This window comes from Mirounga angustirostris, unplaced genomic scaffold (assembly GCF_029215605.1).
Source record: "Mirounga angustirostris isolate CCGP_5_RB_7025 unplaced genomic scaffold, mMirAng1.0.hap1 SCAF_17, whole genome shotgun sequence".
Lineage (NCBI taxonomy): Eukaryota > Metazoa > Chordata > Mammalia > Carnivora > Phocidae > Mirounga > Mirounga angustirostris.
In genome coordinates, this window is record NW_026991725.1 from 19,845,046 (window position 1) to 19,868,293 (window position 23,248).

Below are 23,248 nucleotides of genomic sequence, written 5' to 3' on the forward strand. Positions count from 1 at the left end.
TTTAAAATGGTCATAAGAGAAAAGAGAATAATAAACAGAATACCATTTTTACAGATAATGAAAGCACCTAAAAAAGTCTTGCTCAAAGAACACATCAAAACAGTAAATATCTATATTGAAAAGCACTAATAGACATTAAGAAACAGATACAAGACATTAGCAACAATATAAGTCAGAATTAGAAAAACTCGGGTGCCTGGGTGGCTCAGTTGGTTAAGCGACTGCCTTCAGCTCAGGTCATGATCCTGGAGTCCCAGGATCGAGTCCCACATCAGGTTCCCTGCTTAGCAGGGAGTCTGCTTCTCCCTCTGACACTCCCCCCTCCTGTGCTCTCTATTTCTCTCTCTCATTCTCTCTCTCAAATAAATAAATAAATAAAAATCTAAAAAAAAAAAAAAAAAGAATTAGAAAAACTCATAAAGCAGGTAATAGAACTCAAGAAGTATTTCCAAAAATTTTAAAAATTACTTTACACATAAAGATATGATAGCCAGCCTCCAGTGACCCTTGTCTCCTAATATTTAAACCTTTTTATATTTTTTTACATTGACACAGGACTGATCAGTAGAGTACCATGGAAGTGATGGCATGTGATCTTTGAGGCTAGGTCATAAAATGCAGTGCATGTTCCATTTGCCTTCTTGGATCTCCTGATCTGGGAGAAGCCATCTTCCATATGGTGAGTTCATTTAGCCCTATGGAAAGGCCAAAAAGGAGAGCTGAGGCCTCCTACCAATAGCTCGCACCAACTCTCCAGCCACAAGTGTTACTTACCTTGAAGGTGCGTCTTTTAGCCTTCAGTCAAGTCTTCAGATGACCACAACCATTTTAAGTCTCTGAGTCAGAAATGGTGAGAGTGTTTATTGTTGTTCTAAGTCATTCAGTTTTGTTGTAGTTTGTTATGCAGCAGCAGCAGCAGAGAACAAATACAAAGACTAAATTATAAAGAACATAAGACAAACAAAACAAAAGGAAATTTTTGAAAAATCAGTAATAAAAATATTCAAAGAGGTAACATATATGGAAAATAGGCACACATACAAAAATACAACTTATAGGTGATAGGAGACTCTGAAAAAGTAAACCAAAATAAGAGAATAGAAACAAATATTAAATTATAATTTTAAAAATGCATTACATTAAAAAAGATTTGATTGCATATCAAAATTGTACCATATTCTTGAGGATATTTGAATGACCAATACCAAATTATAAAATAGTAAAATTTTAGACATTAAAGAAATATAAAACCCCCAGGTATCTAAGCAAGACATGACTTATAAAGGAAATAAAATTATACAGTAATGTTCTATACCTGAAGAAAATAGAATAACATTTTATTTTAATATAAGAGATATTAAGTAGAGAAAATATGAGCCAAAGATTTTATATCCAGCTAAACTGACTTTCAAGTGTAAAGGTGTAAACTACATCATGCAAGTACTCAGGGAGATTTACTCCCATGAGCCATTCCTTAGGAACTTACTAGAATACATGCTTCAATCAACCAAAAAGAAAGACTTAAGTTGAGTATGAATTGTAAGCATTAAACATGGTTACCTTCAAGTTGAGATTAAAGGACAAAAATATAGTAAGGAAGGGCTATAGGCTCAGTTAAACAGATACAATATGATTATCTTTAAAAAATATAAATTGGTGAATAGAACATATGCAAAAACATTCATATTTTTTAGTATTTAAAATAGCAGTAGTATTGTTACTGTGGACTGTGTTACATGTAATTTGGGTACGTAAATGATAGTTATGTGATATTCTAATGTCACTGTCCCTTGTGTCCCTTGAGAAACAGGAGTTTTCGTTGTGGAAGAAAAGAGAGAATGTAGTATAGAAGGGATTAATTTAAACAACAGCAGCATGTTGCACTATATTGAAAGTATGCAAGCAGCAAAATCCAGACACTGAGAAACTCTACAGGTCAAATGGACCCACTTCTTCAACAAAGAAATCTTAAGGAAAATAGAGATGAAGAGGGAACCTGTAAACAGAAACTCATACATACATATTTTATTTATTTTTATTTTTTTCAACTAAATTTTTTTTTAATTTAAATTCAGTTAGCCAACATATAGTACATCATCATTAGTTTCTGAGGCAGTGTTCAATGATTCGTTAGTTGTGTATAACACCCAGTGCTCATCACATTATGTATGTATTTTATTTTTTTTTTTTTTTAAGATTTTATTTATTTATTTGACAGAGAAAGACACAATGAGAGAGGGAACACAACGGGGAGTGGGAGAGGGAGAAGCAGACTCCCTGCCGAGCAGGGAGCCCGATGCGGGACTCGATCCAGGGACTCCAGGATCTTGACCTGAGCCGAAGGCAGTCGCTTAACCAACTGAGCCACCCAGGCGCCCTATGTATGTATTTTAAAATGAGAAAAACCAAACTATAGTGTCTAGAAATGCACATTTAGGTGAAATTTTAAAGAAATTCATGAAAATGATTAATATAAAATGAAGTAGTGATGATATTTGAAAGGGTGAGTGGATTGAGACACAGAGGGAAGGAGGAACACTGGGGGGATTTCTAGGAATGGAGGTGAGGTATTCACCTTATAACTCTTTATGCTATACATTTGTTTTGTGTCACTTTCCCTCTGTTTTAATTTAAAATTAAATGGGAGTAAATAAGAATTCTGTGGCCACAGCACTGAGAATTCCCAAGTTAGAATGCCCAATGTACTATCTATCACCTTAGAATCTTAATTGCTTTCTTTTGCCAAGTCTAGTTTCTCAGATTTTCTATAGACTCATTGAACTATCTGATCTTGTTCCAATTAAACATATATTGAAAAAGCTAGACAATTTGACCTTTAAAGTTTCCCACATTCTGGATTTTGTTTGTTGTATACTTATAACACAACATGTTTTTCTGCCCTCTGTGTGTATAATACGTATATGTGTGTATATGTATGCATAAGTATATATGCATAAATACATATATTCAATAGAAATTACTTCCTGTTAAATGTTGATTGATAAAATTGGGAAAGCATGGGCAAGTCACTTAATCTTCCTCAGTCTTATTTTCCTCATTTATGTAATGGACTAATAATATTTACCTGGATTTTTGTCAGGATAAAATTAGTAATTAAGTAAATTAGATAGTAAAATCCACAATACTCAGTTCTCAGTAAATAATTAACATCCTTGCCTTTCATTACTGACTTGCAAAGGGAAGAGTAAAAGATGATGTGCTGAGCTTCAAGTCTAGGTGATTGGGAGATTGACAGAATGGCTGATTACACTGGAGTACCAATGAAGAGAAGTCAGGTTGTGGACAAAATGAATTATGTGTTGCTCATATGAAATCCACATCTTGACAACTATTCAGCAGTTGATTATCTTAAGAAAATTCTAACCTCAGATAGAGTGCAGATTGTAGTTCTTCTGAGGTGTCATGTCTGTGCTATTAATCAAGATTTCGAACATCTCCAATGCAAATGCTCAGATTCAGTCCTATCTCTCTTGTCAGCCCAAGGGGAATTAATTAAAGTGCTTTCTGTGGGTTCATTAACCCACCAATTAACCATAAAAGTTTGATTTGGGTATTTACTATTCCATAATTAGTCAAACATAACAGGCAAGAAGCGGACTGGATAACAGAGAAATTCAGCTCGTGAGTATTCTTTGCCAATTGGACCTGTATGAGTGACAACAGAAAGGATCAATGATAGCCAATCAGGACTTTCTGCCTCTGCCTCTCTCGTCACCATACATGACTCAATCACTGCATAATATTCTATCCAACCACTTTTCAGGTGTGGCTGGGTGAAAAATAATAGTTAATAGTGAATAAGCCAGGCCCCAAATCTCCTGAGATTTAAAAGAACAATTGAATAAATGATCATAAATATCAAGTACTTAGATAAGAATACATATTACTGTTATGCTAATTTTCCCCTAAAGTTTTAGCATCTATTGAGTATCCTTGCCTGAGTCCATTATTATATTGGGATATACAAAGTGTTGGTTTCCTATGCTAATATTCCTTCTACATGTATTAGCCACGTCTTGGTTATCTACTGCTATATTACAAACCATACCAAAACGGAATGGCTTAAAACAACTACTTTATTATCTGTCATGATTTTGTTCATTGACAGGGATCAATTGGGTGGTTCTTTAGCTTCACATGATATTGAGTATAGTCATGTAGGAGTTGGATTTAACTGGGACTTCCAAGATGGCTGACTTACATGGCTGGCAGTTAGAGTTGGCTATTGGCTGGCAATTCAGTGGAGGCTATTGATCAGTGTCCCAAAATTTAGCATCTCCTTGTGGGTTTGGATTCTCACTGCATGGTGATTGGGTTCTGAGAGGGAACATGATCATGCCAGATCCAGTGTTCTAAGAATAAGGAAACAGAAGCTTTCCTACCTTCTTAAAGTTTAGACCCAGAATCGTCACTATATCCCTTCTACCACATGTATCCAGCCCAGATTCACTATCCCACCTCTAAGTGGAGAAAGTAACAAATAATTTAATCTTTAATCCATCAAAACTGGCAAACTTCTATTAAAAAAAAATTTAAAACCTGTCCTTTATCCTTTAGGTGGTGGTGGGAGCACATTACTGTATATTCATACATACATTTTTATTCATTATGTTATAATCTGTTGCCATCATGATTAATTTGAGACTTTAATTATCCAAATTTGGCCAGCTAAATCCCCTTCACACCAACTTCTATAAGCACATGTTCTTTTGACATGACTTCATTAATATGTGAGCCCTTTCTTGCTCTGGCATAAAAGGATACTTTTATTCTAGGCTCAACCTGTATTTTTCCTGAAATTAGCAATTTCTCCAAGGAATTCTGATACTGGAAGTGAGAAATGATATTTAGAAATGAATAACTAAGAAACAGGTGTGCTAACTGGTTTTTACAGTATCATCCTTCCTACTTTCTTATTTGTGTGAGAGAGAGACAGCATGAAGCGGGGGGGTGGGGGGGCAGGGAGCAGAGGGTGAGGGAGAAGACTCCCTGCTGACCAGGGAACTTGACAAAGGGATGGATCCCAGACCCTGGGACTATGACCTGAGCCAAAGGCAGACACTTAACCAACTGAGCCACTCAGCCTTCCCTTTTCCTACTTTCTTTTAATCATGAGTCCCTATTAATACTTCTAATCCAAATTTAAAACCTTCTGCCATTCCTTATTTGTATTTCGTTTCTCGAATAGTGAGAAAATGGGTTCAAAAATGTTTCTACAAATAATACATTTTCTCATTTGCTTTGTCCTACAGTGACCTACAATAATACAAAACAATTTAACAATTACCAAGCCAAAACCACTAACAAGAAAACCCACAAAATGGAGTCCAAAATTTTTCAGTATTTTTGTCCTGGGAACATATTCCACTAAGGGAGTACAATCAGAACACTGTGTTTAATATGTATTTGAATAAATTATTTTATCTGCATGGTTATATATCTTTTTGCTGGATGGCCTGACATTATGTATTTCCTGATATGATGCTATAGAAAGTAGGTAACATCACCTTTGTGGAACTTCAGAATTTTTTTTTAATTTGAACTTAATCATGAGAAAATTAAAAAATCCAGAATATGGAAGCTTTCAAGTGAACTCCTCAAATTATTCTATCTCATAAAGAACAGAAGGAGGCAGTAAGAAGGCTCTTAATACCCTGAGATAGGGAGTGCAGTGCATAATCCTTGATTGGATCTTGGGTTTAAAAAATAGTTATAACATATATTTGGGGAGTAACTGTAGGAGTTTAATAATGAATTATACCTTTAATGATAGTATTAAATTACTGTTATTTTCTTATCTATAGCAATGATGTTTTGTGTAGGAGAATGCTCTTACTCTTGGGATCCACAAACAAATCAAATTTCACAATGTCTGCTACATTTTTAGATGGTCTGAGCAAAGGGGAAGTGTTTGTATCTGTAAGTATCATTCACTTACACACACACACATATACATGTATTTGCAGACCAGGAATATAAATGGTGACTCCCAAACTAAAATATTAAATTATAGAAGCCCTACTAGACAGCATAAGCTTAAAAAGACTTCTACAGCTTTGTACACTACAAGTCAGTATTTCCCCAAAATGGGTCAGCACACCAACTGCCCAGAGAATCATTCATAGGCTTGTGTTCAGTGTGGATGTCTGGATCCCATGCCAGATAATGCGTGGACATTGGCCCTGGAATTTGTATTTTGTCAAATGGTCTAAATGTTCTTTATTAATATCAAAATATCCAGAATAGTAGTAGTGAGGACAGCTTGGCTATTTAATAAATTACAATTGGATTAATTAAACTAAAGCTGTGAATCAAGTAAGGCACTCCCTTGACAATTTTAATGGCTCCTCTTGGAATAAAGAAAAGCACTAGGATGTTAAGCCTAGAAATTTAAGATTCTGTGTCAAGAGTCCTCAGTTCTTTCAAATTTTATGTCATTTGTCTCTGCCTGCGCACTACATACAGCCTCCCTAGTACTCCACTTTGGGCTAAGCACATTACCTTTCAGTCATACTGACTATTCATTGCTACTATAGCATATTTGGAAGTTTTTTCTTTTGTGATTTTGTTCCTACTTTCACCTCCCTATGCAATACTTTCGTTCACACCAACTCCCACCCTCTACCCCAGTCTGTCTAAATCTCCCCCAAATTTCCGTACTCTTTAAGATTTTATTTATTTATTTGAGAGAGAGTGAGAGACAGCACGAGTGGGGTGAGGAGCAGAGGAAGAAACAGACTCCCTGCTGAGCAAGTACCCCCCCCCACACACACACACACTGTGGGGCTCGATCCCAGGACCCTGGGATCATGACCTGAGCCAAAGGCAGAGGCTTAGCCGACTGAGCCACCCATGCTTTAACTCTCTTTAAATGTCAGCTCAGTCTAATATTCCTACTCTATATTCCATCAGCACTTTGTACTTCTACTAAAGCATGTATGCCTTGTATAAGAATCACTTATGGGGGCACCTGGGTGGTTCAGTCGTTAAGCGTCTGCCTTCGGCTCAGGTCATGATCCCAGGGTCCTGGGATCGAGCCCTACATCGGGCTCCCTGCTCCGCGGGAAGCCTGCTTCTCCCTCTCCCACTCCCCCTGCTTGTGCTCCCTCTCTTGCTGTGTCTCTCTCTGTCAAATAAATAAATAAAATCTTAAAAAAAAAAAAAAAAGAATCACTTATGGCATGCACCTGTATGAATATGTATCTGTAAGAGTCCCTAGAAGATTAGTCTAGGATTTTTAATCCCCAGCTTATCTAACATGTCATTTTATTTATGGCAAAAAAAATTAATACTTGCTTGTTGACTATAATAAAAATGTCTAATGTTTTCCCACCTTTTATGTACCATTCTACTAAGCTTGCAGTTCACTACAAAAATTTAAAGGGCTTCTTAAGAGATACCTATTCTTTTACTTTTCAAAATAAGTAAATGGCTAGTTTGTAACAGAAATAGTATTTGTTGTTACACAGTCATTACTTCTACTATAAGCTACTAGGACCTTGATTTTTCATCAAGATTGAAGTAGGGTACTATTGTAGACCTTAGGATAGGAGAAGGACATGATTTATGTTTTAAAAGGATCACTCTGGCTGTTCTGTTGAGAACAGGCTGAAGACTGTTTCTTCTAAGAGGAAACAAGGCACTAAGCAAAGACAGCAAAGGAGACTAAAACAAAGCAAGTGCTGAAGTAGGAAAACCAGTCAGGGAACTACTGAAATAACCCGGGATTAAGATGATGGTGTCTTGAACCTGGGGTGTTAACGTTAAAAGTATTGGGCAGAATGTTAAAAGTATTGTTTGGGTTCTGAATATACTCTGAAGGAGGCATCAATAGGATTTCCTGGTGAACTGGATGCAGTGTATGTAACAAAGAAAGCGGTCAATTTAAAGATTTTGAACTAGGGGCGCTCGGGTGGCTCAGCCAGTTAAGCATCTGCCTTCGACTCAGGTCATGATCCCAGGATCCTGGGATGGAGCCCCGCATCAGGCTCCCTGCTCGGCAGGAGGCCTGCTTCTCCCTCTCCCACTCCCCCTGCTTGTGTTCCCTCTCTCGCTGTGTCTCTCTCTGTCAAATAAATAAAATCTTTAAAAAAAAAACAAAAATAAGGATTTTTGAACTAGATAACTGAGTGATGGACTGGCCATCAATCGAAATAGGAAAAACAGTAGATGGAACAGGTTTGTGTATGAGGGAGGAGATAACCTCAGAGTTCAGTTTTGACATGTTAAATTAGACATGTTAAATGTTATATCTAAGGTCCTTGAATATATGGGTACAGAGTTTAAGAGAGAGGCCTTGGCTGGAGATAAATTTGGAAGTCAGGGAGAGAGGGTGGATACAGAGGAAGAACTGCAAAAGGGACTAAGAAGGAGCAATCATGAGTGATGTAGGGGGAGAAACAGAAGAGTATGGCAACTGGAAGCCAAGTGAGAACAGTACAGTAAGGAAGAAGTGATCTATCATGATGACTTCTGCTGGAAATAAAAGCCTGATTGAAGAGTGTTTAGAAGGTGGCTCAGTAGGTTAAGCGTCTGCCTTTGCCTCAGGTCATGATCCCAGGGTCTTGGGATCGAGTCCTGAGTGGGGCTCTTTGCCCAGCAGAGAGTCTGCTTCTCCCTCCACCCACCCCCTCGTGCTCTCTCGTTCTAAAATAAATAAATAAAATCTTTTTTAAAAACCCAAAAAACAAAAGGTGTCCTATTCTGTTACGCCACCCTTAAAAAAAAAAAGTGTTTAAAAGAAAACAGAAGAGAGGTGCCTGGGTGGCTCAGTCGTTAAGCGTCTGCCTTCGGCTCAGGTCATGATCCCAGGGTCCTGGGATCGAGCCCCGCATCAGCGGGAAGCCTGCTTCTCCCTCTCCCACTCCCCCAGCTTGTGTTCCTGCTCTTGCTATGTCTCTCTGTCAAATAAATAAATAAAATCTTTAAAAAAAATAAAAAAATAAAACAGAAGAGGAAATTGAGATACTGGATCCTTTGAAGAATTTTGCTATACAAGGGAACACAGAAATGAGGTGGTAGATGGCAGGGGAAGTGAAAATAAGAAGTTTTCACTTGGGGATTTTTTTAAAAGTGGGAGAATTATGTACCAAAAGGAATGCCACTTTCTAGTAAAGAGAAACACCGTAGGAGAAATGGAGACTTCTAGAGACAAGTTCTTGAGGAGAGTGTAAAGAGCTGGGCTCCAGGGCATAGGTGGGAGGCTGGTGTTCGGGGGGAGCAGGTTTGGCTCCTCTTGGTTAACAGTACCACAGATTAAATGTCTGTGTCCTCTCAAAATTCCTCTGTTGAAGCCCTAATCCCTAATGTGATGGTATTTGGAGGTGGGGTCTTTGGGAAGTAACTAGATCATGAGTGTAGAACCCCCAGGATGGGATTAGTGCCAAGATTAGGAGAGATGCAAGGGAGCTAATCTCTCTGTCTCTGCCATGTGAGGATACAGCAAGACTTCCCTCTGCAAACTAGAAGAAAAAGTTTTCACTGGGAACAAAATCCGCCAACACCTTGATCTTGGACTTCCCAGCCTCCAAAAGGGTGAGAAGTAAGTTTCTGCTGTTTAAACCTCCCAGTCGGGGGGCTCCTGGGTGGCTCAGTCATTAAGCATCTGCCTTCGGCTCAGGTCATGATGCCAGGGTCCTGGGATCGAGCCCTGCATTGGGCTCCCTGTTCCGCGGGAAGCCTGCTTCTCCCTCTCCCACTCCCCCTGCTTGTGTTCCTGCTCTCTCTGTCAAATAAACAAATAAATCTTTTTAAATAAATAAACACACAAACAAACCTCCCAGTCGGTGGGGTTTTATTACAGCAGCCCCAGCTAAGACAGCAGGAAGACAAGGTGATGCAACCACTGGAGAAAAGGTGAAAGGAGAGTCACCAAGGGTAGAGGAGCCACACTGAGGTCTGGAAATAGTAAGGGAGTTAGCCAAAGGACCTGAGTCAGTCTCGAGAAAATTCTGTTCCAGGGACTGAATTTAGGAGTTAAAGCTTCAGAGTTCTCTAGAGTCTTCAATCTGGAAAGCTCTATTATAGCTGCGTGGTTCTAACAGCTTCCGGAGTGTTTCTGATACCTTAAATGTGAAAGATGCTCTACCTCCCCTTAGAGCTTTAAAGGACCTCTGTTGGTATCTCCTGTTTTCCAAGAATCTATTAACAGAACCTGGAAACCTGTAGGATTAGATACTAGGCTCCAGGTCTCTTTTCTCTAAAACTCATTTGCACATGTCAGTAGGGGGGAGAACCTTCACCCCTGAAGCACCAATATCACCAAGTGATATAAATAGCAAGATGAACAATGAACCAGAGCAATCCCTGAAGAAGACACAGCCTGGCTATTAACTAGGGAAGGCAGAACTCAGTTGTACTCTTTAAGATAATAAATGATCTCAGAGCTCATCTCTCTCACTGATCAAGTATTGGACAAAGATTCAATTACAAATTGGATTTCATATAACAAATGGGTAAATGACAGCATGGATTCAGAGAGAGCAAAGAGTAAGCCATTTCTGTTGAGGCATGAGTTGATATTCAGCCAGAAGGCAGGTTCAACAAGTAAGAAACATGTTTCAGGGCTTCTGGGGGGTGTCATTTGAAGTTCTTTAAGTTTATCAAGCTCAGCAGCATTAATTAAACTTAATTAAAGTTAGCACATTAAAAATTAAATGCTTGCAGTTTGTAGGGCTATTTTGTTTTTTATAAAATTAAATATCCCTATACAGAGTGATCTTCTACTATAACTTACCCTGAAGAACTTTCTCTGCAGTTACTGCCATGGTAAACACTACTGGGAGATAATGCCCATTGAGAACACCTGCACTGATGCACATTTCTTAGGTCATATTAAGAAATGCTTGACCACGCTGTGAATTGTGCAAGACTGTGGAATCTCAGATCTGTACCTCTGAAACAAATAATGCAATATATGTTAAGAAAAAAAAAAGAAGAAGAAGAAGGTAGCGGGAGGGGAAGAATGAAGGGGGGGAAATCGGAGGGGTAGAGGAACCATGAGAGACGATGGACTCTGAAAAACTAACAGGGTTCTAGAGGGGAGGGGGGTGGGAGGATGGGTTAGCCTGGTGGTGGGTATTGAGGAGGGCACATTGTGCATGGAGCACTGGGTGTTATGCACAAACAATGAATCATGGAACACTTCATCTAAAACTAATGATGTAATGTATGGAGATTAACATAAGAATTTAAAAAAAAGTTGAAAAAAGGAAAAAAAAAAAAAAAAAGAAATGCTTGACCAATTTAAGTTCTTAAACAAAAAGAAAAGGGAAATAAATAAATTTGGGCCTAAAGACCAGAGCTGAAATACCTAGCTCTGAGATTTATTTGGGCTATCATTTGGAACAAGTAATTTAATTTTTCTAACCTTAGTTTCTGCTCCACAAGGATAATAATTCCAGCCCTTGCATTGTTATTTTCAAGGATTTAATAAGATAAAGTATATAAATCACCTAACCTTGTCTGGGAAGCTATAGATATTTAACAGATATTTGTTGAACCTGAGAATGACAGCATGAAAATATCCCAATGGAAAAGCTGAGAGGTATACTATTATGTAAGAAATTGACAAGCAAAAAGGGTGGGGGGAGTTTCCTGATTTTATGTATTTAAATGTGTGTACTTCTGGTAGCTGCCTCCATTCCAGAACCTAATATTTTCTTCAAGCTTGGGTTAAACCCAACCTTCCCTAGTCCTTTGCCAAAATTCCCCTAATTCAAAGCCTCCAGCTATTTAAAAAAAAAAAAAAAAAAGCCATTCACCATCATTAAGAGTTGTAGGCACTTATGCAAACATGTTGTTTGGAGGGTGGTTTGTTTAGGAACATGTGTGAAGAAGTCATGTGGGAGAGAAAGAGTAAGACATTATTTTATGGTTCCATCCCTGAATTTACTCAAAAGGAAATCACTTTGCCTGGGTAATTGCAATGCTTGCTAAGAAACAGGATTGGCTATTACAGTAGATACTATTTCTCTTTTATGCCACAACATACAAAGTCATGTCATATGAACTATAACTCCATGTTAGCTGGAGTAAAACTGGTAGCCAAAAAAGGAGGGGCACATATTGATAAAGGTGTCACTTCCAGATGATAAAAGATCCACCCAACTGTGAAATACAAACCAGTGGCCCACTCTGTTCTTGCTACTCTCATCCCCAGCAATATTAGCATCAGTTTTTTGACACAGGGTACTTTGACTGCCAAGTCAGAAAGCATGCTGGAAAATTGAGCCCAGGGCCTGCCTTGCCCTTCCCAATTATGTTCAAATCCTCATTGGTCAAATCCATTGTTGGAATTAAGAATTTCCGGGAGAAATGCTAAAGTATGAATTCACCTCAGTTCATGCATAATGCTCTTGCATGTAGTTTGGGACAAGGGTCAGAAGCAAGGAATAAAAACATTTGAGCGGGAGAAACTTCCATTTAGACATTGCATTACTTTCCTACGGCTGCTGCTGGACACATCACCACAGACTGGGTGACTTAACAATAGCACAGATTTGGGGTGCCTGAGTAGCTCAGTCAGTTAAGCATCCAACTCTTGGTTTTGGCTCAGGTCATGATCTCAGGGTCCTGGGATAGAGCCCCATGTCAGGTCCATGCTCAGTGTGGAGTCTGCTTGTCCCTCTCCATCTCTCTCTAATAAATAAATCTTAAAAACCCACAAATTTATTCTCTCACAGTTGTGGTGGCCAGAAATCTATAGTCAAGGTGCCAGTAGGGTTCCTTCCAAAGGTTCCAGTGGAGAACCCTTCCTTGACTTTCCCAGCTCCTGGTGACTATAGTCACTGTGGCTCTGTCTTCACATGGCCTTCTCCCTCTGGGGCTCTCTTCTAAGTCCACATTTCACTGAATTTAGGCCCCATCTAATTAATCCAAGATGATCTCAAGATCTTTAATCACATCTGCAAAGATCCTATTTCCAAATAAGGTTGTGTTCACAGTACCAGGGGTTAGAATTTGGACATAGCATTTTGGAGTCATTACTCAACCCACTGCAGACATTAAAATTTCCTTTGGCTGGGTGCAACAGAAGTGAATTCAGTCACTGACCAGAAGATCTATGGATAGATTTTAGATACCCCAGAGCTAGGATGGCTCAAAACAAACCACCTCCTCCTCCACCCACAGAGTGGCGTAGTCAAAAACCTCTTCGTTCCCTTTGAATACAGCAAAACCACTACAGCATAAGCTGGTAGCAGCTTATGAGCAACCTTTGCCACCTATTTGTCCCTTTATCCTTTTCTCCACCATCCAAAAAAAAAAAAAAGTACCTTTTAAATTGATACTCTCACTTGCTTCCCTATTTTCAAAATTACATCGGTTGTATATCTTCATTCTTATTAGTGATTTTGCTATCCTTGCAGCAATATTAGCATCAGTTTTTTGACACAGGGTACTCAAGTGAAATATTTTTCCCCAAATCACCACATAAATAACAGCCTATTTGGAAACAAAATGTTGTATGTCTTACATAATGCCTAGCTGATAAAAGTCATTGCCTAAGTTGAAATCAGAAGCAACCTCTAAAGTTGCTGTTTGGCTGGAATAAAGAAACAGCAAGGTGTTTTGAAAATATCATAGACCCGGGGCGCCTGGGTGGCTCAGTTGGTTAAGCCACTGCCTTCGGCTCAGGTCATGATCCTGGAGTCCCGGGATCGAGTCCCGCATCGGGCTCCCTGCTCAGCGGGGAGTCTGCTTCTCCCTCTGACCCTCCCCCTTTTCATGCTCTCTCTCTCTCATTCTCTCTCTCAAATAAATAAATAAAATCTTTAAAAAAAAAAAAAGAAAATATCATAGACCCAGAGTTAGGCATTTCTGAAATCCAGTGCTTTTCTATGTATTACCTGCATAATCCCAGATATGGTTCTCCTCCCTACTAATTCATTTATTTTCTCATTTATCAAATGAAGTTGTTTCATACTTCATAGTGTTGTGAGGGTTACAAAAAAGGCAGTGTCTGGCACATAGCAGGTTATATAGCTATAATTTTCCTAAAGGATTCTTTTGGAGTTCTATATAATAACTGTCATGGGAATTATCATTCTATCTGAAAATCTAAATTTTAAGGTGTTCTCAAAAAATCAATAGAATTATTTGTAAAGGCCACTTTTCTTCTTGGCATTTCTGTAGTTTTGCCAATTTGGAGACACATGTACTGGTCTGCCATTTTCACTTGCTAGCAATGGATTCTTAGGCCACCACTCAGAACGTTCTAGATGTGAGGGAGGTCTCCTTACAATGTGCTCAAGGTCAATCTCAACTCTCAGATTCTCTATCATTATGATTGGTGATCTGTCAAGTGATCAGACTTCTTCAATGCCTCACACACAGTGCCAGTGAAGCAACTTCTCCACTCTGACATCTTCTCTTTGTTCTACATTTGAGCAGAAGCAACCTCATAAATTAAAATTTGTTTAATCCACACAGATAACACTTGGCGTAACTACTTGAGAAATCTTTGATTATTGCCTTTATTGATGTTTTTTTTTTTTTAAAGATTTTATTTATTTATTTGACAGAGAGACAGAGTGAGAGAGGGAACACAAGCAGGGGGAGGGGAGAGGGAGAAGCAGGCTTCCCGCAGAGCAGGGAGCCCGATGCGGGGCTCGATCCCAGGACCCTGGGATCATGACCTGAGCCGAAGGCAGACGCCCAACGACTGAGCCACCCAGGCGCCCCGCCTTTATTGATGTTTTAAGATAAATGAAAAGATCTTTCAAATAATTGGGCATTTGGTGTCAGTGAGGGAATTGGGCCAAAAAATTGACAATATGGGGGCGCCTGGGTGGCTCAGTCGTTAAGCGTCTGCCTTCGGCTCAGGTCATGATCCCAGGGTCCTGGGATCGAGTCCCACATCGGGCTCCCTGCTCAGCGGGAAGCCTGCTTCTCCCTCTCCCATTCCCCTGCTTGTGTTCCCTTTCTCGCTGTGTGTCTCTCTCTCTCTCTGTCAAGTAAATAAAATCTTTAAAAAAAAAAAAATTTGACAATATGGCTTACTTTGAAAAATCAGAAATGGCCAGCAAGCTCATATCTATAGTTGTAGACTTTTCATAATAATTTAAGTTATCACAGGGGTTTGGCCTAGGGCTTGCCCTGGGAGGAGCCAGAATTGGAGGTAGAATCAACCACCTGGAAGGCAGACCCTTGACTGAGCAAAGAGTCAAAACCAGTGAATCAGGACAAAGGGCAATTATATGCCCAGACACTCAAGGAGTACGCTAGCTCACGTTATGACTTGCCATGGTAGGTCTACTGCACAGAAAAGAGCATAAGATTTTCACTCAGACATGTCTACAGGATAGGGCAGATATTAAGGAGGAAAAAGGCAAAATATAGCACTGATTAGGGGAGGATATCCAGTCCAAAAGAAAGAGTACTCTGTTCAGAGACTCTAGAGATGAGCAACAAGAGACAGCTTCGCCAACGGATGGCACCAAATATGGTAGAAGGGGTACTGAAATCACAGCAGGCAAAAACATAGATGGGGGCACTTCGCTAGGTCAGGAAAAACAGGGGAGGATGGATATGGATGAGAATCTAGTACAGGTAAGAATACTGTTTTCAAGAAATAATTAGCTAACTATTCAATGTAATTCTGCTATTTACTGTGCTCCCACTATCCACCTACCTTGGATGGCTCAGCAGCTAGGATGATCCCTCAGGCAGATAGAGGCTGGAAGCTACTTCCATATGTTGATATAGAAGCAAAATGTGAAGAGGGCCTACCTCTATCCAGAGTCCGACATTCATAAAAGTGTCTAATGTATCATAAGCCTTTAACAAACACTTATGTAAAGATGGCATTCTCCACAATGTACTCAGATATTCTCCTTAGCTTTTCTAGTCTACTGTTAAGGAAAAACAGATACAAGGATAAAGGCGAGAAAATAGCATCTAATCCCATGGGGTTAGAAATTGAGCTTCTCTTACCACATTCTCTATTCCATATTTTGGTAATTTCTTATATATATAATAACATCACCACTGTCAGGTGACCACAGAAATGAATTATTTACCCCCTATTGCCATGTGAAACTACCTTCCACTGTAGCTAATTCAATACTGCCTTGTCTCACTTCTTAGAACTTGATGCCCAATACCAGGTGAAAACTGGTTCAAGAAGAGGTAGAGAACTTTAACCAGGGGAAAGACAGTTGGTCAAAAATACCCAGGATGACTCTTTTATGTGTGTGGATCAAGAATAGGAAAAAAGGGGTGCCTGGGTGACTTACCTGGTTAAGTGTTTGACTTGTAATTCCAGCTCAGGTCATGATTTCATGGGTCATGAGATCGAGCCCTGCATCCACTCTCTCTCTCCCTCTGCCTCCTCCTCCCCCATCATGCACTCTGTAAAATAAATTAAAAAATCTTTTTCTAAAATCTTCTATGGAATATGTATAGGAAAGGTAAGCACACTTGTTATGCTTCAGAATTTTTTTCTTACAAATTTAATTCACAGAGAAAGGGAGAGAAAAAGGGTATGTGAGGGGGAGGAGACTGATTATAGATGGGATAGGCAACATGCATCCTGAGAAGCAGGTACTGTTATAGGAGCCTATCAGCAAGTACCGGTACATATCCAAAGAGGTCTGGACAGCAAAAGATTTTTGCACTGCAATCACTAGTTTTGCTCTAGCAGCAAATCATCTCAACTCTCTAGGACTCAGTTTCCTCATCTGTAAAGCAAAAAGGCTGAACTAGATAATCTTTAGGTTACAGCATTGATTTGCTGGCACTCAATGGGTATCCTTTCAAGATGTGACCCCCTCCCTGCTAAACTCATAGTTTCATTTATTCAGCTCTAGTCTGATCATGCTCTGCTCTCTTTCCATGGGGAGTCTGTCTTCAGAAGGATGATTATTCTACGTGCATCTATCTGAAGCTTATTTCTGCAGTGAGCATCTGTTTCCACTCAAGTAAGAGACTGAGATGGATCTGCTCTCAGAGATGTGTGGGTCCATGTACCATGTGTGCCAGGCAGGGGAGAATTAACTGGAAAGACTGAAATGCTTGAAAAATCATTAAATACCCCTCAGAAACCTCCAGAAATAGAAAAAGAGAAGGCAGACTTGAGTACTTGTCAATCGAGCAAAATGTGAACCTAAAGAGACTGCTGAAAAGAAGAAGAAAAAAAGCCCTGGTCTCTGTGTTCTCTCCCCCCCAGAAGGAGCTCATCAGCTGGAGGGGAGAATCAAGAGGCAGTTTGCACAGAGTTCAGGCTGAGCGTTAGGGAGAAAATTGGATTCTGTAGTGGCAGAAACAGTGACTTTGAAGGGTCAACATCAACATTTAATGATGGATACAGCTTGGTACAACTTAGAATTTTAAAAGTACTCAAGAAAATCAAGAGTTAAGGATTCAAGTAAACACTGAAAAGAATTGGCCAGGCTGGAGTAAGCATTTGACTCCTAGAAGATGGGGGGGAAGAAATTCAAATAACCAAAAATTGTCGTAAGTATAGAAAGCATTGTATTAATAATAGTGTACTGAAGAAGTATAATCAAGAGTTACAGACTGGAAATTAGAGAGGATTCAAAGATGACTCGTGAATGTGTGGGGACCATACCCAGATGGAGGAAGCCCCCATTCCCTGAGATAGAGGACCCGGGAAGATGATTTGTTAGGCAACTCAGAGGGCAGGTGGGGAAAATAACTGGTTCAGTTTGGGACATGTTAATTTTGATGGACCCCTGAAACATCCTAGAGTATCAGTCAAGTAGACTATTGATGGCTCAAAGACAATGTCTAACCTGAATATAGTAATAAAGAAAATCTTAGGGTGCAAAGCACCATCTACAAGGACAGCACTGAGGAAAAGAGGGGAGGGCGTAGGAGAAAAGCTTAAGGAATTCTGTTGTTTAATTGCTGCACAGATGAGGACATATCTACAAAGAAAATGGAATATGCAGCCAGAGAAGCAGAATAATGAAATAGAGCAGCGTAGCATCATGGAAGTCAAGGAAGTAAGTGGTTTTTGTTTGTTTTCTTATTTTTTATTAAAAATTTTATTTATTTGACAGAGCGAGAGAGAGTACAAGCAGGGGGAGTGGCAGAGAGGGAGGAGGCAGGCTTCCCGTTGAGCCACCCAGATGCTCCAAGATAATAAGTGTTTTAAGAAGACAGCGTCTAACACTGTCAGAAGCTATGGAGAGATCAAGTAAGGTGAGGCCTGAAATTAATTGGTTAAAGGAGATTAATGGTGTGGAGGTTATGAGTGGCAGAGTGAAAGCTGTTTCTGATGGACTTATGAGGGTAGACGTCAGGCTACATAGGGCTGAGGATTAAATCAGAGGTGAAGGAAAGGTCTTATAAAATATAATAAAGAGAAGGGGAGAGATGGGGTGGCAAATGAAAAGGAATATGAATTTGAGAGTTTTATTATTATAATTATTTTAATTTTAAAGCTTCACGGGTATTTTTTAATATTTATTTGTTTGAACTACATTTGACATATAATGTGTAAATTTCAGGTGTGTTAACATGTTAATTTGATGCATTTATATACTGTAATATGATGCCCTTACAGTGACACGGTCATTAGTACCTCTATCATGTTACCTAGTGATCCTTTCTTTTTAGTGCTTGGAACCATTCAAGGGTATTCAGAAGCTGATAGGGAAGATTGAGATTATAGGGAGTGATTGAATACACTAGAGAGAATAACTTAAGAGATATGTTAGCATTTAAAAAATTTAGGTTTAAGGGGCGCCTGGGTGGCTAAGTCTGTTAAGCATCTGCCTTTGGCTCACGTCATGATCCCAGGGTCCTGGGATCGAGTCCCACGTTGGGTTTTCTGCTCAGCAGGGGAGTCTGCTTCTCCCCCTGCCCCTGCTCATGCTCTCTCACTCACGCTCCCTCTTTCAAATAAATAAAATCTTTTTTAAAAATTTAGATTTAAGTTGGTTATGAGCATACCCTGAGATACAACCAGTAAAAATAAACAACAAGCAAAAAAAAAAGTGGGCGGGGGAGGAAAGGTACTTTTACAGGTGTTTAGGGTAAGTATGATAGCTCTACTTGGCTTCCAAACTCCTCAGGCCATCTGTGGTAGGCAGGCTTGTGCGGTAGTTTTTATGGGAGGGATTTCTGGACTCAAACTGCTTGGTTTAAATCCCAGCTTTGCCACTTACCAGCTATGTGATTTAAGCCAAACTATAGAGACTCTCCAAGCCAGGAGTCACCTCACCAGTAAAATGGGAAGTTATAATAGCATGTGCTATAAACACACACACACGCCATTAATTCTGCATACACACACACACACTTTTACACAAACACACATATCTATACACACACACATATTTTTACTTTTGAAAAGTAACCAGTAATATAATAAGCTCTATAAAGGAGTGTTAGGGGCGCCTGGGTGGCTCAGTTGGTTAAGCGACTGCCTTCGGCTCAGGTCATGATGCTGGAGTCCCTGGATCGAGTCCCGCATCGGGCTCCCTGCTCGGCAGGGAGTCTGCTTCTCCCTCTGACCCTCCCCCCTCTCATGTGCTCTCTCTCATACTCTCTCTCTCAAATAAAGGAGTGTTAGAAATTATGATAGAAGTAATATTTTCCCAAATTTTTAGTAAGACAATTCTATGTGAATATATAAGAAATCAGGTTGTTAACTGATGTTTATTTTAGTCTGTGTTCTTTTCAATCACATTTTTCCTGACCACATTTGGGAAATGGAGGCAGCTATGTATACCCTCCACATTCCATACTTGAATGCCTCATTGAAGAATTTTAAGGGGATCTTCGGGAGCCCACCAAGCACACTGCACTGATTCGTTTCATTTATTCTGTACATCTGTGCAGTTTGTGTACCCTATACTAGGGCCTAGTTAAATAAAGACAGATACGAGACAGTCCTTGTCTGTGAGTAGCTGAATGGGGGAGACACGTAAACAAATTGTAGTAAAATAAAATAATAAAGATGCTGTGGGGGCGCCTGGGTGGCTCAGTTGGTTGGGCGACTGCCTTCGGCTCAGGTCATGATCCTGGAGTCCCGGAATCGAGTCCCGCATTGGGCTCTCTGCTCGGCGGGGAGCCTGCTTCTCCCTCTGACCCTCCCCCCTCTCATGTGCTCTCTCTCTCTCATTCTGTCTCAAATAAATAAATAAAATCTTAAAAAAAAAAAAAAAAAAAGATGCTGTGGGAGTTTCAAGAACTGAGGACCCCAAATGAAGAGAGTGGGCCATCTACTGTAGTTTCTCTGCTGGACAAATCAGGATTACAGCATAGTGCTCAGATCCTGGGGTCAGTGGGATGGGGCAGTTGGTCTGCATGCTGTGAAGTACGGAGTCAAAGGGAGATCTGAAAGTAGTCTCAAAGTGTGAAGCTGGGATCAAGCCAAATAAACCAAAGCCAGACTTCTCCGTCTTGATCATGCCCTAGAATGACCTGGGGAGCTTTAAAAAAAAAGTATGTCTGGGCCTTCCACCAGAATAATTAAATCAGAATTTCGGGGACATGGAGTCAGACATCAATATCTTTTTTAAATACTCTCTAGTCGGAATTCAGATGCAGGGAATCCAGTAGAGAACCACTGCCCTGAAGGGTCAAGTCAAAGGAGAGAGCATAGAAGTAGCAACAAGGTCTGAACCCACCCTAGATCCTTGCTGTTCAACAATGGTCCATGAACCAGTGTCCGCGCTGCCTGGGAGCTCACAGAAATGCAGAACCCTGAGCCTCAGCCCATTAAAATCTGCATTTTGACAAGTTTCTTTATAATTCTTTTATACACTAAAATTTGAGAAGATTCTTGGGAAACCAGAGTCACTCCCCCTAACTAGTCTTCTCGCTTCTACTCTTGCTCCCCTCTCCGAGTTTATACTGCTGAGGTTGCACTGTTGAGGACTAAGCCAATGCCATGTCTAAACTTGCCTTAATTGCCTTGAAAAGTACAAAACCATATTCTTAGGAGGACAGATGTCAACAACCGCTGAAACACCCTCAGGAAGCAGACCACAGGGAACTGGAAATCAAGGTGGGAAAATGACTCTGTACAAGCCCACCATACTCAGGAAAAATTGCCACATTTTGGCAGCCTAAGACCAGGACTTACATCTGCTTTAGAATCAGGGCAGCAGTCTTGGCAATATGCACATTTGTAAATAAAATTCTATCCCCCACTCCTGCCTCCTAGGCCTTCTATCAAGATGACAAATTGTAATCCGCACTAGGGCAATCAAGAACATATCGGATAGTTTTCTGACTCATTATCAGATCGGTGCTAAATTCCAATAATGAGTTCGGGTGCTAAATTTCAGTGATGTACTTGGCTGGGTGTTACAGAGGCAGGGCTTTCATCAGAGGACCTGAAACTGAAATGGAAACCCTCGTGAAATATTGGGTCTCTGTCAACCAAACAAGAAACTACTATTTTGGAGATTGGTGTTTAACACTGATCAAATTTTTCTAACTTTAAGAGCATAACAAATCTCTAATTTATTGAATATTAAATCTGGAGTCATAGCAATAGAAATATTTATTCTAAACCACAGAATTCAAATCTCTACTTCTGTGTCTAAAATTGGAATTGGAATAGGACAATCAGAAAAGTCTAGAAAGCATTGGCTAAAGCTGTGTTATGCATCAAATATGTATAGAAACACATTATTTTAAGACATAATGTTTCTTTGTTGTTTAACTCAATCATCTATCAAACACTCAAATATATTTTCTCATTTAATTCTTACAATGCCATACAAAACTTGAATTATTTATCATCACATTCTGCCGCAAAAGAATCTGAGAAAAGAATCTTCACAAAGACATGGGGCTGCCCAAATTCACATAATGGTTTTGGTTATATCCATACGCTTGCCAAATTTACACCAAAGCCAAATCCTTTGACTCCAAATCCCAAGCCCATTTCATGCCATTAAGCTATCTCTCCTATGCTTTGATTGATCACATTCTTGACAATATGCAACTTTTTTCTTATTGTCCAAAGAGTTTGAAGAAAAGCATCTGAGGCCCTGAACAATTGGTTCCTCCATTTGCCGCTGGGAAAGGCGTTTCCAGCTTGGCTCTCCCAATTTCCTTAAGAAGAAGAAAAGAAAGCTCTTCAAGGCGTGACCTCAGTTCCGTTCAAAGGAAACTCTTTGTGGCTTATTGATAGAGCCCCAGTGCCTTCTCAAGTCAAATTTATTCTAAAACAAATCAGAGGAGCTTTTGTTTACAGTGATGAACGCTCTGTGAAGAGGGTGTCTGTTGGTCCTGTGATAGATGTGAAGCAATTAGTCACAGTCGTGATGTGTGGTACTATTTTAGTCACAAGCTATAAATACATGAGTTCTGTTTTTCTTGTTGTTATTGTTTATTTGTTTGTTCTGGATTGAATTGAGCACTGATTAGCATAGCAAAATCAGCTCATAAAATGAATGCCAACATTTAAACAACAATTATGGAGATGCAATTAAAACTTAATGTTGGGAGATTTGTGTACCCTACAGGAGAACATCTGCCCAATAGCCAGGTGGGCACAAGGGAATAGCAGAAGAGGAAGACCTCCTGCTGACATTATCTTCATGAGAAAAACTGATGCTGAGTGAAGGTGACACCAGAAGGCAGTTTTGTCCTAAAAGGAGAAATTGAGGCAAGGGTCAAATAATACGGATATATTTTAATTTTAAATTTATACAAAGCATTAAAGGCCTTTTCAGATTGAAAAAAGACAGATTAACATAATTATTCCATTTCTATCCAATTAGAGAGCATCTGCTCTGTATTTGTATATGAATTTTTTTTTCCTACCTCTGGCCAAATCCTCACAACTTACGAGAGGTATTCAGCCCCTATTCTGAAGTCATCTTATTTTTCTTTTCCCTAATTTCTGTCCTTAATTATATTAACTCTGTATTCTGTATCTTTGCAAACTTCCTCAAATTCTTTTTGTAATGAGGTAGAAAATTAATCATTCAATCACCCTTTTCTTTGGGAAAAAAAAAATGTTTTCTGTCACTAGTTGTCTGACTTCCTTCTCTGTTGCCAAAATGCAAGGCCTTAGGATAGCTGTGTTCTGGGCATAAATAACGTGAGGACCTCAAAGAACCCAACTGAATTCTATTGACAGAAATAACCTAGATAAGGCACTAACCACCCTGAATCTGCTTCTTACTTTGAACATTTGGGGACAGAAACTTTATCTTATTCATCTATATATGCCCACCAACTACACTGGTTCAATGTAGGTCAATAAAATGTTGTGGGTTTTTTTGTTTGTTTGTTT

General features: G+C 39.5%; 1 long non-coding RNA gene across 1 annotated transcript in view; it reads right to left on the reverse strand.

Moving 5' to 3' along the window:
- Positions 1–457: 457 nt before the first annotated feature.
- Positions 458–23,248, reverse strand: part of LOC135363045 (uncharacterized) — an 87,049-nt gene continuing 64,258 nt past the window's right edge. The window contains exons 2-3 of the long non-coding RNA XR_010408762.1: positions 775–935; positions 458–695 (exon numbers count right to left, since the gene is read on the reverse strand). This is a non-coding gene — a long non-coding RNA (uncharacterized LOC135363045). The remainder of the gene's footprint in view (positions 696–774; positions 936–23,248) is intronic.